We start from the raw sequence: 14229 nt of genomic DNA, 5'->3' as shown, positions 1-14229 counted from the left end.
GACATTCACAAAGTCAGTACAATTGCAATAAAAGTCCTGTTGAGATATATTTGTAGAATCTGACAAAATCATATATTAGAAAATACCAAAGTATTTTGGGAAAAGAATAATTAATTTAAAAAAATGAGCTACTGCTAGTCAAAGCATATAACATTTAAACATGCTACAATTATCAGACCACTGTGATAGAGGAGCAGGCATGGAAAAAGTTAAATGAACCAGAATAGATATTAAGAAATATATATAAATAAACCTAGTATATGCTAAAGATGGCATTTCAAGGACTTACGGAATAGCTAGCAGCAACACGCCTGATTAGCGTGCATAAAGATCCACATCTGATCCCATCCTCTCTCTCTCTCTCTCTCTCTCTCACACACACACACACACACCACACGCACACGTACACACACACACACACACACTCACACACCATTTCAAAACAAATGTTAAGGCTACAACATCAATACATAGTATTGAGATAATTAATTGGCTATTCTTTGGAGAAAATAATATTCCATAACATTAAATCTGCATAACAAAGAATAAACTGTCCAGAGTAAGCCTGGCTTTTGGTCCAGCTCTTAAAATATCATTTCTCATTTCTGACATAATTAAGGTGATTTTTTTTCTTTCTTTCTTTTCTTTTATTTTTTATTTATAAGCAGACCACACCTGATAGTATATCGAGCAAGTATACTCAAGGTGCATGCTTAGCTTTGCAAAAATAAATAAATAAATAACACTAGGAATACTAGGCATGTCTTGAAAAGGTTAGGGCTTTGTGCTGATTGCTGTGAGTCCAATTCTCCAGGAGATAGGTATAAAAAGTAAACTGAAACACATAGCCAACAGTTCAACTCTGTGTGTGTAGTAATCCACTTAAGACTTTAAATAGAAAGCTTGAGTGAGCTTCCACAGTCGGCAATGTTCAGTGCTATCACATGAACGCTAGAAGGAGAAATCCGGGGTCACAGTAATATTGCCATCATGATGGTCTGTTAGATTACTTCAGTGAATTTCTAGGGAATTACCAGATCTGAGAGTAGTCTTGGAAACTCATAGATTTATGGCCAGCTGGACAGAAATTAGGGTGGCCTTAGAGGTCCCCAAACTTATGGGTGGCATGGGAAGTGAGAACAGTTTTGTGAGAGAACATATCCTTAACTTTGAACTTCAGAAACTCATCACAATGTACAAAAAAGGAAATAATGGGTAATATTTTAATAATCTTAGCACCGGTAAAACCTTCCTAATACAATTCAGAATACAGAAAGAATCTTGGTTACTGTTCTATTACTGTGATGAGACACAATGACCAAGATAAGAACTCCTTTAACTGGTTGTGGTGGTTTGATAGGAACGATCCTCGTAGACTCATGTTTGAGTGCTTGGTCATTAGGGAGTGTGGCTACTTAACAGGAATTAGGAGGTATGTCCCTGGGGGTGGATTTGGGGATTTCAAATGCTCTAGCTGGGCCCAGTGTCCCTCTATTCCTGTTGCCTGCTGATCCAGATGTGCAACTCTCATCTGCCTCCCCAGCACCACGTCTGCCTGCGTGCCAACCTGTTTCCCACCCTAATGATAATAAACTAAACTTCTGAAACTGTAAGCCCCAATTAGATGCTTTCCTTTATAAGAATTGCCATGTTCATGGTGTCTCTTCACAACAATAGAACACTGACCAAGACACTTGCTTACAGTTTCAGAAAGATAGTCCATGACCACCTTGGGCGGGTAGGTAGATGGAGGCAGCCAGGCATGGTGCTGGAGCAGTTGCTGAGAGCTTTACATCCTGCTCCACAGGCAGCAGGCAGAGAGAGAATAGGCTTGAAGTAGATTTGTGAAACCTCAAAGCCCACCTCGAGTGATACCTCTTCTTAAAATGCCACCTAACCCATTCCTTCCCCCAAACAGTTCTACCAGCTAGGGAACAGACATTCAAATGTAAGAGCCTTTTGAGACCATCCCACTCAAACCATCACAGAAAGTAAAAAGAAAAACATGACACTGTTGATGGTATTGATTTGTAAGCATTCTCTTCAAAAAAAAGAACACCATGAAACAAAGTTATAAGATAAATAGCAGATAAAGAAATATTTGAAACTAATCATAGACAAAGAAATGTTATTTGAGTACAGGGGTGTTATTTAAAACAATAGGAAATAGCTAGTTTTTAAATGGCAAAATGCAAGGGACATAACACCAAAAATATAAAAACTCACAGTAAGGTTCATCCTCATTATTACCTAAAAGTGAAAACTACTATTTTTTTTTCACCTTTTAGAGAGGACAGAGATTCATATGTGGCATCAGCAAGGCCATGAGCTCAAAACTTCCTGAACTTTCCAAGGAAGACACTTGGGTGGTGATTTCCTCTTATAATTTGGCAACCTATAAAAAGCCATTTCAAATACGAATCTCTGTTGAATTCTAGAAATCTGTGGTATAAAATCATTCCCAAGTGTCAGGATGTATATGCACCATGTTTCTGCAACTGAATTACTTCCAGCAAAACTGAAAACAACCCACATGTACATACCAGGCACTGTTTTAAAATGTTACATCCATACAGCCTCACAAAGAAAATTAAGACATACTCGAAGGGGAGGAAAATGTCACAATACATTTTGTGTTAAATTTAACTCACACCGTATGTTTAAACATATTTCTATATAAAAGCTATGTAGTATGCATACATTGTAGGAAAAGATATAGGGTATACAGACGCCTCCAAAAAGGTTAATCATGATACATAGGTCACAGCGTGGTGATTAATTAAGCTTCCCTTCCAGCCTCCTCTTTAGGGGAACAGATTGAAAAGCCAGAAACTATACGGATTCTGGATATAGGTAAGTCTACCATGTGAGGAGCATTAACACAAGATGGAGCTGAACAGAGGTAACCTCTGGCCTGTTTCAGTTGCTTACTTCAGCAAGTGAGGTTATAGAAATAGCTTTTCTTCTCAGCACCCGGTTTCTGATGCTAGCATGCTGCTGTGAGCTGTGGCCACATTAGATTCTCACTTCTGGCTTTCTGAACCCCAGCACACAAGTATCCATTTTCCAGCTTCCTGGGTGCTGAGGCCCTTTCATCAGTAAGCAAGCTAGCAACAGCAACTTCCTGAACTTTGGTCATATTTACAATGTTAAAATGGGTAATACAACCAAGTTGTCTTTTCTCAGTACTTCAAGATTTGGGATACCGTCTATAAACTTGTCTGTAATGATATCTTTAATAAGAGTTCCTGGGGTGGGGGGCCTTACCCTCCTGAGGAGTAGAGAGGAGGTGTGAGGAGGGGTGTTGGGGGGGAGCAGTAGGAGAGAGGGGAGGGGGAATTGGGATTGGAATATAAAAAATAAATTAATAAAAATTTAAAAATAAAGATATATTAAAAATTATGTCTTTAATAGGTAATTGGGCCTCAGAATGCCACTTTAGAGTTCATTGTGCCTACTGGTTTGGAAGTAGTGGTGGTCACAAGAGTTATTTCATCTGCTTCATTGACTAAATTATAATAAACTGCTATTTAAAGAATATTTTTCCTGGTTTTAATATGACTAAATTCCTGATTTTGCTAGCATGTCAATTATTTTTCTCTCCATTGTGACCAAATACCTAACAGAAAGAATTAAGGGGGGGGAGGGCTTGTGTGTATTTGGGTGATGGGAGATGTCATTCTGTAAATATGTTTCTCATACCGGTTAATGAATAAAGCACTGTTGGTCAATAGGAAAGCAAGATCGGCGGGACTACGAGACAAGGAGGATTCGAGGAAGTAATAGGGAGGAGTCAGCATGGAGAGACCTAAGAGAACAGAGGTCCGGGCCCACTCTCCGGTAAGATGAGACCACGTAGAAGTACTTAGATTAATAGAAATAGGTTAATAATTAAGACAGAGCTAGCCTATAAGAAATTAGTACCTGGCCAACAGCATTATATTACATACAGAGTCTCTGGCGCCACGGTGGGTCCAGGCCGGCGGGGAAAAAACTACTCCTAACATTTGGGTTCATCATTTAAGAAATATCAGTCCATCATGGTGGGGAAGGCATAGTAACTGAAGAGCATCAGTCTATGGCAATGTGGCTGGTGATATTACTGTGGCAGAAAGGAAGCAGAGAGCTTGGGCCAGAGTGCCATTGGGCTACAGCTCTTAAGTTCTACCCACAGAGGATGGTGCATCTCCAGCCATGCCTCCCTCCTTAAGGGTTCCACAAGATCCAGGCAGCACTGCACTTGTGCTGTGGACAAATTTCAAATACATGTCTCGTTCGACCTCTGTTCAAACCATAAATATAACTTGTGGTTGCAGAACTGACTTACAATAAAGTCTTCTCTATTTACATATGCATTCATGTAAACCAGAATGTTTTTTGAAAGAACTCCAAACAAAAGAAACAAACACAAACCCCCTGACTCCTGTTCTACTGTTGTATTCCTTGTTGTTGCTTGACCTTAACGGTGGTAACCCATCACTGTGCACAAAGCAACACTCCATAGCACGGCACTTGATGTGCCAAGAGGCTAAAAACAGAGTCCTCACAAGGCCTTCCTGGCCCTCCCCAGCACTACTCCCCCGACCCAGTTGCTATAGGTGACAGTATGCTTGCTTTTACATCAAGAAATAAGTCACACTTGGTGTCTCCTGGCCTGGAGATTGCCTGCACAATTACCCACCCCAGTGGACCAGGCCATCTAGAGTCCACATTGGACTCTACCTGGGAGAGGGAGGGTCTCAGACCGCCTGTGCCCACCAGAAGAGCCATCAGAGATTGGACCTGCTTGCACTCACTGGAAAAGAACCTTGGACTCATACCCACCAGGAGAGGTAAGAGAATCCACCTGCACCCACTGGAAGAAGGGATGGGAAGACGACAGTATAAGAACACATTCAACAACAGAAAAACAAATATGATGCCACTAGAGTCTAAGGAATTCATACCAGCAACACAGATGAAACAGAAGAAAACGGCCCTAAAAACAACTTTATGAACATGATAGAGACCCTTAGAGAAGAAATGAGAAAAAACCTTAAAGAAATGGAAGAAGAAAAAAACAAACAAATCCAAGAAATGGAGGAAAAGACAAACCAAAAAATGCAAGAAATAAACAAATGTCTTAAAGAAAATAAGGAAAGCCAAGGGACAAAAAAAAAAAAAAAAAAAAAAACAATGCAAAGAGTGCAAGGCTTGAAAGCTGAAACAGAGACAATTTACCAAAAAAGAAAAAGAAAAGAAAAGAAAAAAGAAAGAAAGAAAAACACAGTCTGGTAGAATGCTAGAAATAGAAAACCTGGGTAAACGATCAGGAACTACAGATATGAGTATAACCAACAGAATACAAGAGATGGAAGAGAGAATCTCAGGTGTTGAAGATACACTAGGAGAAATAGATTCATTGACCATAGACAACCTTAAGTCCAGGAAATATGGGAAACTGTAAAAAGGCCAAACCTAATAGGTATAGAAGAAGGTGAAGAAACCCACCTCAAAGGTGCAGAAAACATATTCAACAAAATCATAGAAGAAAACTTTCCCAACCTAAAGAAAGACACGCCAATGAAAGTACAAAAACCAAAGTACAGAACACCAAATGGAGTGAACCACAAAAAAAGTCTCCTTACCACATGATAATCAAAACACCAAACATACAGAATAAAGAAAGAATACTGAGAGCAGCAAAGGAAAAAGGTCAAGTAACATATGAAGGCAAACCCATCAGAATTACACCTGACTTCTCCACCAAAGCTCTGAAGGCCAGAAGGTCCTGGATAGATATTCTACCAACACTAAGAGATCATGAATGCCAGCCCAGATTACTATACCCAGCAAAGCTTTCAATCAGTTTAGATGGAGAAAGCAAGATATTCCATGGCAAAAACAGATTAAAACAATACATATCCATTAATCCAACCCTACAGAGAATACAGGAAGGAAAACTCCTGTTAACTTCACCCACAAAAACATAGGCAATAGATAATTTCACTTTACCAAAATCCAAAAGAAAAGGGATGGGGGGAATTCACACACAACACCAACAACAACAAATCCAAAACAAATAAGAATTAACAATCAATGGTCATTAATATCCCTCAATATCAATGGTCTTAACTCCCCTATAAAATGACACAGGCTAACAGAATGGATATGAAAACAGAATCCATCCTTCTGCTGCATGCGAAAAAACAAACCTCAACTTCAAAGACAGACATTACTTCAGAGGTGAGGATTGATTGGGAGAAGATTTTCCAATCAAATGGACCCAAGAAACAAGCTGGTGTAGCAATCATAATATCTAACAAATTAGACTTCAAACTAAAATCAATCAAAAGAGATGAAGGGGGTAATTTCATATTCATCACAGGAAAAATCCATCAAGAAGAAGTCTCAATTCTGAACATATACAAAGGCACCTGTGTTCGTAAAAGAAACCTTACTAAAACTTAAATCACATATAAAACCTCACACACTTATAGTGGTAGACTTTAACACCCCACTCTCAACACTAGACAGGACCACCAGACAGAAACTTAACAAAAAAACATGGAACTAACAGAAGTTATGACCCAATTGGATTTAACAAACCTCTATAGAACATTCCATCCAAACACAAAAGAATATACCTTCTCAGCACCACATGGAACCCTCTCTAAAATTGACCACATACTCTGCAACATAGCAAACCTCAACAGACACACAAAAAAATTAGAATAACCCCCTGTATCTTCTCAGATTACCATGCTTTAACACACAACAACACAAATTTCAGAAACCCTGCAAACTCATGGAAATTGAACAATGTGCAATTGCACTAATCCTGGCTCAAGGAGGAAATAAAAAAATTAAAGACTTCCTAGAATTCAATGAGAATGAAGACACACATACCCAAACTTATGGGACACTTTAAAAGTATGCTAACAGGAAAGTTCATAGCACTAAGTTCCTACATGAGGAAACTGGAGAATAGTCATACTAGAGAATTAACAGCACAACTGAAGGCTATAGAACAAAAATAAACAAACTCACCCCAGAGTAGATGCCAGGAAATAATCAAATTGAAGGCTGAAATCAATAAACTAGAAACAAAGAAAACAATACAAAGAATCAATGAAACGAAGAGTTGGTTCTTCAAGGAAATCAACAAGATAGACAGACCTTTATCCAAATTAACAAAAAAGCAGAGAGAGAACATGCAAATCAACAAAATCAGAAATGAAAAGGGGGACATAACAATGAACACTGAGGAAATCCAGAGAATCTTGAGGTCATACTTTAAAAACCTGTACTCCAAGAAATTCAAAAATCTAAAAAAAAAAAAAAAAAAAAAAAAAAAAAAAAAAAAGGATAATTTTCTAATAGGTATCACTTACCAAAATTAAATCAAGAACAGACAAGCAATTTAAATAGACCTATAACCCCTAATGAAATAGAAGCATTCACCAAAAGTCACTCAAAAAAAAAAAAAAAAAAAAAAAAAAAAAAGAGCCCAGGGCCAAATGGTTTCAGTGCAGAATTCTACCAGAAATTCAAAAACAGCTAGTACCAAATACTCCCCGAACTGTTCCACAACACAATAGAAATTGAAGGGTCATTGCCAAATTCTTTTTATGAGGCTACAATTACCTTGCTACCACTGCCACACAAAGACACAACTAAGAAAGAGAACTACATACCAACATCCCTCATGAACATTGATGCAAAAATACTCAAAAAGATACTGGCAAACCGAATCCAAGAACATATCAGAAAAATCATTTGACATGAACAAGTAGGCTTCATCCCTGGGATGCAGGATGGTTCAACATATGAAAATCTATCAATGTAATTCATCATATAAACAAACTGAAAAAGAAAAACCACGATAACCTCACTATATGCTGATAAAGTCTTTGACAAAATCCAACACCCCTTCATGATAAGGATCTTGGAGAGATCAGAGATCACAGGAATATACCTAAACATTACAAAAGCAATATATAGCAAACCAACAGCCAACATCAAACTAAATGGAGAGAAACTCAATACGATTCCTCTAAAATCAGGAACAAGACAAGGTTGTCCACTCTCTCCATATCTCTTCAATATTGTGGTTGATGTTCTAGCTAGAGCAATAAGACAACAAAAGTAGAACAAGGGGAATCAAATTGGAAAAGAAGAAGTCAAACTGTCACTATTTGTAGATGATATGATAGTTTACATGAATGACACAGACACACACACACAAAAAAAAAAAAAAAAAAAAAAAAAACACTCTACCAGGTAACTCCTACAGCTGATAAACAACTTCAGCAAAGTGGCAGGATACAAGATTAACTCAAAACACTCAGTAGCCCTGCTATATGCAGATGATTAATAAGCTGACAAAGAAACCAGAGAAACATCACCCTTTACAATAGCCACAAATAGCTTTTCCTTTCACTACTGTGTCCACAGCCATGAGTATGCTCAGCCTACAAAAGAGGTTTGCCTCTAGCATCCTCCGCTGTGGTAAAAAGAAGGTCTGGTTGGACCCCAGTGAGACCAATGAAATCGCCAATGCCAACTCCCATCAGCAGATCTGGAAGCTGATAATCCGGAAGCTCATGACTGATGCCTAAAAAACACTTTGGCTTGATGGAAAGGCAGGCATATGGGCATAGGGAAGCGTAAGGGTACTGCCAATGTGAAAATGCCCAACGCAGTGGGTGACCTGGATGAGAAGGATGCAGATCCTGCGTCGACTTCTGAGGACATACTGTAAATCCAAGAAGACTGGCTGCTATATGGGCTACAGCTTATATCTGAAGGTCAATGGGAATGTCTTCAAAAACAAGCAGATTCTCATGGAGCACATCTACAAGCTGAAGGCAGACAAGGCTTTCAAGAAGCTCCTGGCTGACCAGGCTGAGGCTCGCAGGTCTAAGACCAAGGAAGCATGAAAGTTCTGGGAAGAACATCTTCAGGCCAAGAAGGAGGAGATCATCAAGACTCTATCCAAGAAGGAAGAGGCAAGAAATAAAGCTTTCCTCATGTCTGTACATAGTGGGCTGCCTGTGGCCTCAGGTGGATCAGTCATTAAAATAAAATAAGCCTTTGTCTGTTGCCCTTTTAAAATTAAAAAAAAAAGTCACAAACATCAAATATCTTGGGGTAACTCTAACCAAACAAGTGAAAGACCTGTGTAACAAGAACTTTGAGTCTTTAAAGAAAATACCAGAAAGTGGAAAGATCTCCCATGCTCTTGGATATGTAGAATCAACATAGTAAAAATGGCAATCTTGCCAAAAGCAAGCTACAGATTCAATGCAATCCTGAACACAATTCATCAAAGACCTTGAAAGAACAATACTCAACTTTATATGGAAAAACAAAAGACCCAGGATAGCCAAAACAACCCTGTATAATAAAGGAACTTCTCTGGAGGCATCACCATCCATGACTTCAAGCTCTACTATAGAGCTATAATCCTGAAAACAGCTTGATAATGGCACAAAAATAAACAGGTAAACCAATGGATTTGAACTGAAAACCCTGATATTAATCCACACACCTATGAACACCTGATTTTTGACAAAGAAGCTAAAATTATACAATGGAAAAAAAGAAAGCATCTTCAACAAATGGTACTGGCATAACTGCATACTGACATGTAGAAGATTGCAGATGGATCCATATCTATCACCATGCACAAAACTTAAATCCAAATGGATCAAAGACCTCAACATAAATCCAGCCATTTTGAGCCTCTTAGAAGAGAAAATGAGAGGTACCCTTGAACAAATTGGTACAGGAGACTGCTTCCTGAACATCACACCAGTAGCACAGACACTGAGATTGAGAATTGATAAATGGGGCCTCCTGAAACTGAGAAGCTTCTGTAAGGTAAAGGACATAGTCAACAAGACAAAATGGCAGCCCACAGAGTAGGGAAAGATATTCACCAATCCTACATCTGACAGAAGTCTGACCTCCAAAATATATAAAGAACTCAAGAAGCTAGTCACCAAAACACCAAATTATCCAATTAAAAAGTAGGGTACAGAACTAAATAGAGAATTATCAATAGAGAAATCTAAAATGGCTGAAAGATACTCAAGAAAGTGCTCAACATCCTTAGTCATCAGGGAAATGCAAATCAAAACAACTCTGAGATACCATCTTGCTTCTGTCAGAATGGCCTAAAATCAATAACACCAGCAACAGCTGGAGAGGATGTGGAGAAAGGGGAACATTCCTCTACTGCTGATGGGAGTACAGACTTGTAGAGCCACTTTAGAAATCAGTATGGTGGTTCCTCAGGAAAATGGGAATCATACTACCTCAACATTAAGCAATTCCACTCTTAGGCACATACCCAAAAGATGCACATTCGTACAACAAGGACAGTTGTTCAACTATGCTCATAGCAGCGTTATTTGTAATAGCCAGAACATGGAAGCAACCTAGATGTCCCTCAACTAAAAAATGGATGGAGAAAATGTGGTATATTTACACAATGGAGTACTACTCAGTGGGGGGGGATGGAATCTTCAAATTCTCAGGGAAATGAATGGAGCTAATAGAAACCAGAGTGAGGTAACCCAGTCACAAAAAGACAAACATGGTATGTACTCACTCATATATGGATTTTAGACATAGAGAAAGGATTACCAGCCTATACCTCCAGAAAAGCTAGGAAACAAGGACCCTAAGAGAGGCATACATGGTCCACCAGAGAAGAGGAAAAGGACAAGATCTCCTGAGCAAGGGGGGGTAGGAGAAAGAGAAGGGGAGAAAAGGAGGGGAAAGGAGAACATGAGGGAACAGGAAAATTGAGTCAGGGGAAGAATAAAAGAGAGCAAGAAAAGAGATACCATAATAGAGGGAGCCATTATAGTTTTAAAGAGAAATCTGGCACTAGGGAAATGTCCAGAGATCCACAAGGATGACCCCAAGTAAAAATCTAAGCAATAGTGGGGAGACTACCTTAAATGCCCTTCCCCAATAATGAGAGTGACAACTACCTTATATGCCATCCTAGAGCTTTCATCCAGTAGCTGGTGGAAACTGAAGCAGACATCCACAGCTAAACACTGAGCTGAACTCCTGGAATCCAGTTGCAGGTAGTAAGGAGTGATGAGCAAAGGGGTCAAGACCAGGCTGGAGAAACCCACAGAAACAGCTGACCTGAACAAGAGGGAGCTCATGCACCCCAGTCTGATAGCTGGGAAACCAGCATAGGACTGACAAGACCCCCTGAAGGTGGGTGTCAGTTTGGAGGCCTGAGCAATCTATGGGGCTTATCTGGCAGTGGATCAATATTTATCCCTAGTATATGAATAGACTTTGGGAGCCCACTCCCCTTAGAGGGATACTCTCTCAGTCTAGACACATGGGGGAGGGCCTAGGCCCTGCCCCAAATAATGTGACAGACTTTGTTGATCTCCCATGGAAGGCCTCACCCTCCCTGGGGAGCAGAAAGGGGATGGGATGGGGGTAGGGGAAGCATGAGAGGATAAGAGGGAGAGACAACTGGGATAGATATGTAAAATAAGATTGTTTCTAATTTAAATTTTAAAAAATTAATTAAAGAAAAGAAATAAGTCACAAGCATTTGTTTTTCCTGGAATAATCAATGCCAGTTTGTGACATTTATAGATTTTGAAGAACACCGAAAATTTACCTGAAAATATATAGCTCTCACTGTTTCTTTGTTTTGTTTTGTTTTGTTCCTGACCAGTCACAAAAATTATTTCAAATGTCATAGAGAGGGAAAGAACTCAGGCATGCAGTGGATATTGACTTGTGTTCTTCCCACCATCATTTGTTGACCTGTCAGATCAATACGTGTCCAAGTTTATTTAACAAGTCAATATAATTCATTTCAGTTTAGATGTAGATTTTTTAATGACCATAAACTTTTTTGAGAAATAAAGACTTACTGTCAGAGAATACTAACATGTATGTTTAAAAAAAAAAAAAAGCTAGTTTCTTTAAAATTTAAAGTATGTAATATTATTTTTTTCAAAATAATGGAAACAAATTTGAAATGACCCTTTGTCTTTCTCCCTTTCATCTTGCCTGCCCTTATTTCCCTTTTAAAAAGCTATAATGTCTAGAAGCTGTACAAACAATTAAGCTAAATCATTCTGTAAGCGGTTCTGTGAAATGCAAGACTGATTTTTTTCTTAAAGTCCAAATGTGTAACTCAGCCTACATGAGCATATAAGCATATTTTGCTTAAATTACATTTCCATCTGACAATATTAATTTCATCAAGGAAGCTTAGTATAAAATTAATTATAGCTATCATTTATGTTATTTCATCTTCTCCTTCCATTGAAGCTTCAATGAGAATTCATCAACTGAAGGGCACGATTCACATTTTAACAACAATAATAAAGAAAATAACCAAAACTACTTTCCCCACCCCTCCTCTTCCGTTCCATGACTAAAGACTTACCACTTAATGTCATCTGAAATGTAATAATGTATTTAGAGGTTCAGGGGAAATGCCTCCAATGGCAATAATGAGGGCATGTCTAGTCACATTCTCCTGCTGACAGAGGACATTTCTGTTTCAGCGACTTGGGTGAATAACCTCCGATGATGGCTTAAGAAAAAAGTCCCAGAGAAGGACCAGAATGAGATTTCCAAGGCCAAGCTGTCAAATGCGAAGATGAAAGTGCCTGTTTTGCTTTGCTTGCCAGTCCCAGGACAGTAACATCTATAAGGAGAAGAACTCCATGGTCTAGACTGCATCTTCACAGTCCATCCTCCCATGAGTGTTCATAAAAACATGTGTCCAAGAGTGAAGACCATTCTCGTGCCCTAATTGAAGCCACAGAATGCAGCACTTCTGTGCTAAGGGCTGTGGGAGATCTGAGAAAATAATACAGATAAAACCTGAATGTCAGTTAAGCCCACCTAGATGGCAATAAACACATAAACACATGATAGTAATTCAAGCCTTAGTATAGTTATATGGTAAGTCTCCAAGGCCTTACTATATTTATAAGCCTCTTAGAAGACTAATTATTTATAAGAAAAAAATACCAATCTGATGAAAGGCCAGCCTCTCTATAGTTTTCCTATTTTCAGCAATAATGATGTTTTGTTGTTTTGGTGGTGGCATGGTAACAGGAATGGTGATGTGGTAATGGTCATGGTGATAGTAGTGGTGATGATGGTGGTGTGGTAATGGTCATCGTGGTGGTGGGAGTGGTGGTGGCGGTGTGTGTATGTGTGTTCCTACACACACTCACATGCCACAGCACACACATGGTCAGACAACAATTTGCAGGAATCACTTCTTTCCTTCTACCATTTAGGCTCCTAAGAGCAAACTCAGGTCTTCAGGCTTGGCAACCAGCACCTTTACAGTCTTCGCTATCTAACCAGCCTGATATTTGCTTGGTGAGCACACAAAGCTAGAAGATAGAGTTAACACCCAGAGGCCACCACTGTGACTGAGAAAAACAAGGGCAGAAGAGAAATTCTCCTTTACAGCATTCTGCAGGTGGGCAGTGGTGAACATATTTTACATGGGTCCTCAAAGAGTCCCTGGCAGAGCCAAGCTCCAGTTGTCCAGAGTAGGGACTCAGCTTAGGACATGGGCTTGGACTGGCTTTTCTTTTCTCCTTCTTGGGCCTTCTTAGCCTCTACTCCCGTTCCTTGACAGTCATTGGCTGCAAGCCCTTGGCTCAGCTTCTGTTCTCGGGAAGGATGAAAGCCACATTGGAAGCATGTCTGTCTGATAGTCTGATTTCAGAAGAGACAAACTTTCCTTGACTGAAGCTGTAGCTGTGGTTCTCAACCTTCCTAGGCTGAGTATGGCCCGACCCTTTAACACAGTTCCTCATGTTGTGGGGCCCCCAACCACAAAATTATTTTGTTGTTACTTAATGACTATAATTTTGCTACTTTTAGGAATTTTAATGTAATTATCTAAAAAGCAGAATATCTAGTATGTGGTCCCAAAGAGGTCACAAGCCATAGGTGGAAAACCACTGACCTACAGCATGACAGCATATCTTTGAGCTAAAGAAATATAGGGTAGTAAATTCATATTATAAATTTTCCTATATTATTCATAGAAGTAATAAAGCAAATTGTTGCTAAAATTTGCCTAGACAGTATTAGATGCTGTTGTGTAGCAGTTCCCTCCAAGATTGAAATATTCCATCCTTCAGGGAAGCTTCTTATGCAGGAAGGCAGACAGCTCAAAATAACTACAGGAAGTCCCTGAAACTGACCAGATTCACTGGG

General features: G+C 39.2%; 1 pseudogene; it reads left to right on the top strand.

Moving 5' to 3' along the window:
- Positions 1–8438: 8438 nt before the first annotated feature.
- LOC127234976 (60S ribosomal protein L19-like) lies at positions 8439–9071 on the top strand (annotated as a pseudogene).
- The last annotated feature ends 5158 nt before the right edge of the window (positions 9072–14229 follow it).

The sequence above is a fragment of the Phodopus roborovskii genome, unplaced genomic scaffold, assembly GCF_943737965.1.
Source record: "Phodopus roborovskii unplaced genomic scaffold, PHOROB, whole genome shotgun sequence".
Classification (NCBI taxonomy): Eukaryota; Metazoa; Chordata; class Mammalia; order Rodentia; family Cricetidae; genus Phodopus; species Phodopus roborovskii.
The sequence above is the reverse complement of the archived record's forward strand: the minus strand, read 5'-3'. Positions and strand labels throughout refer to the sequence as shown.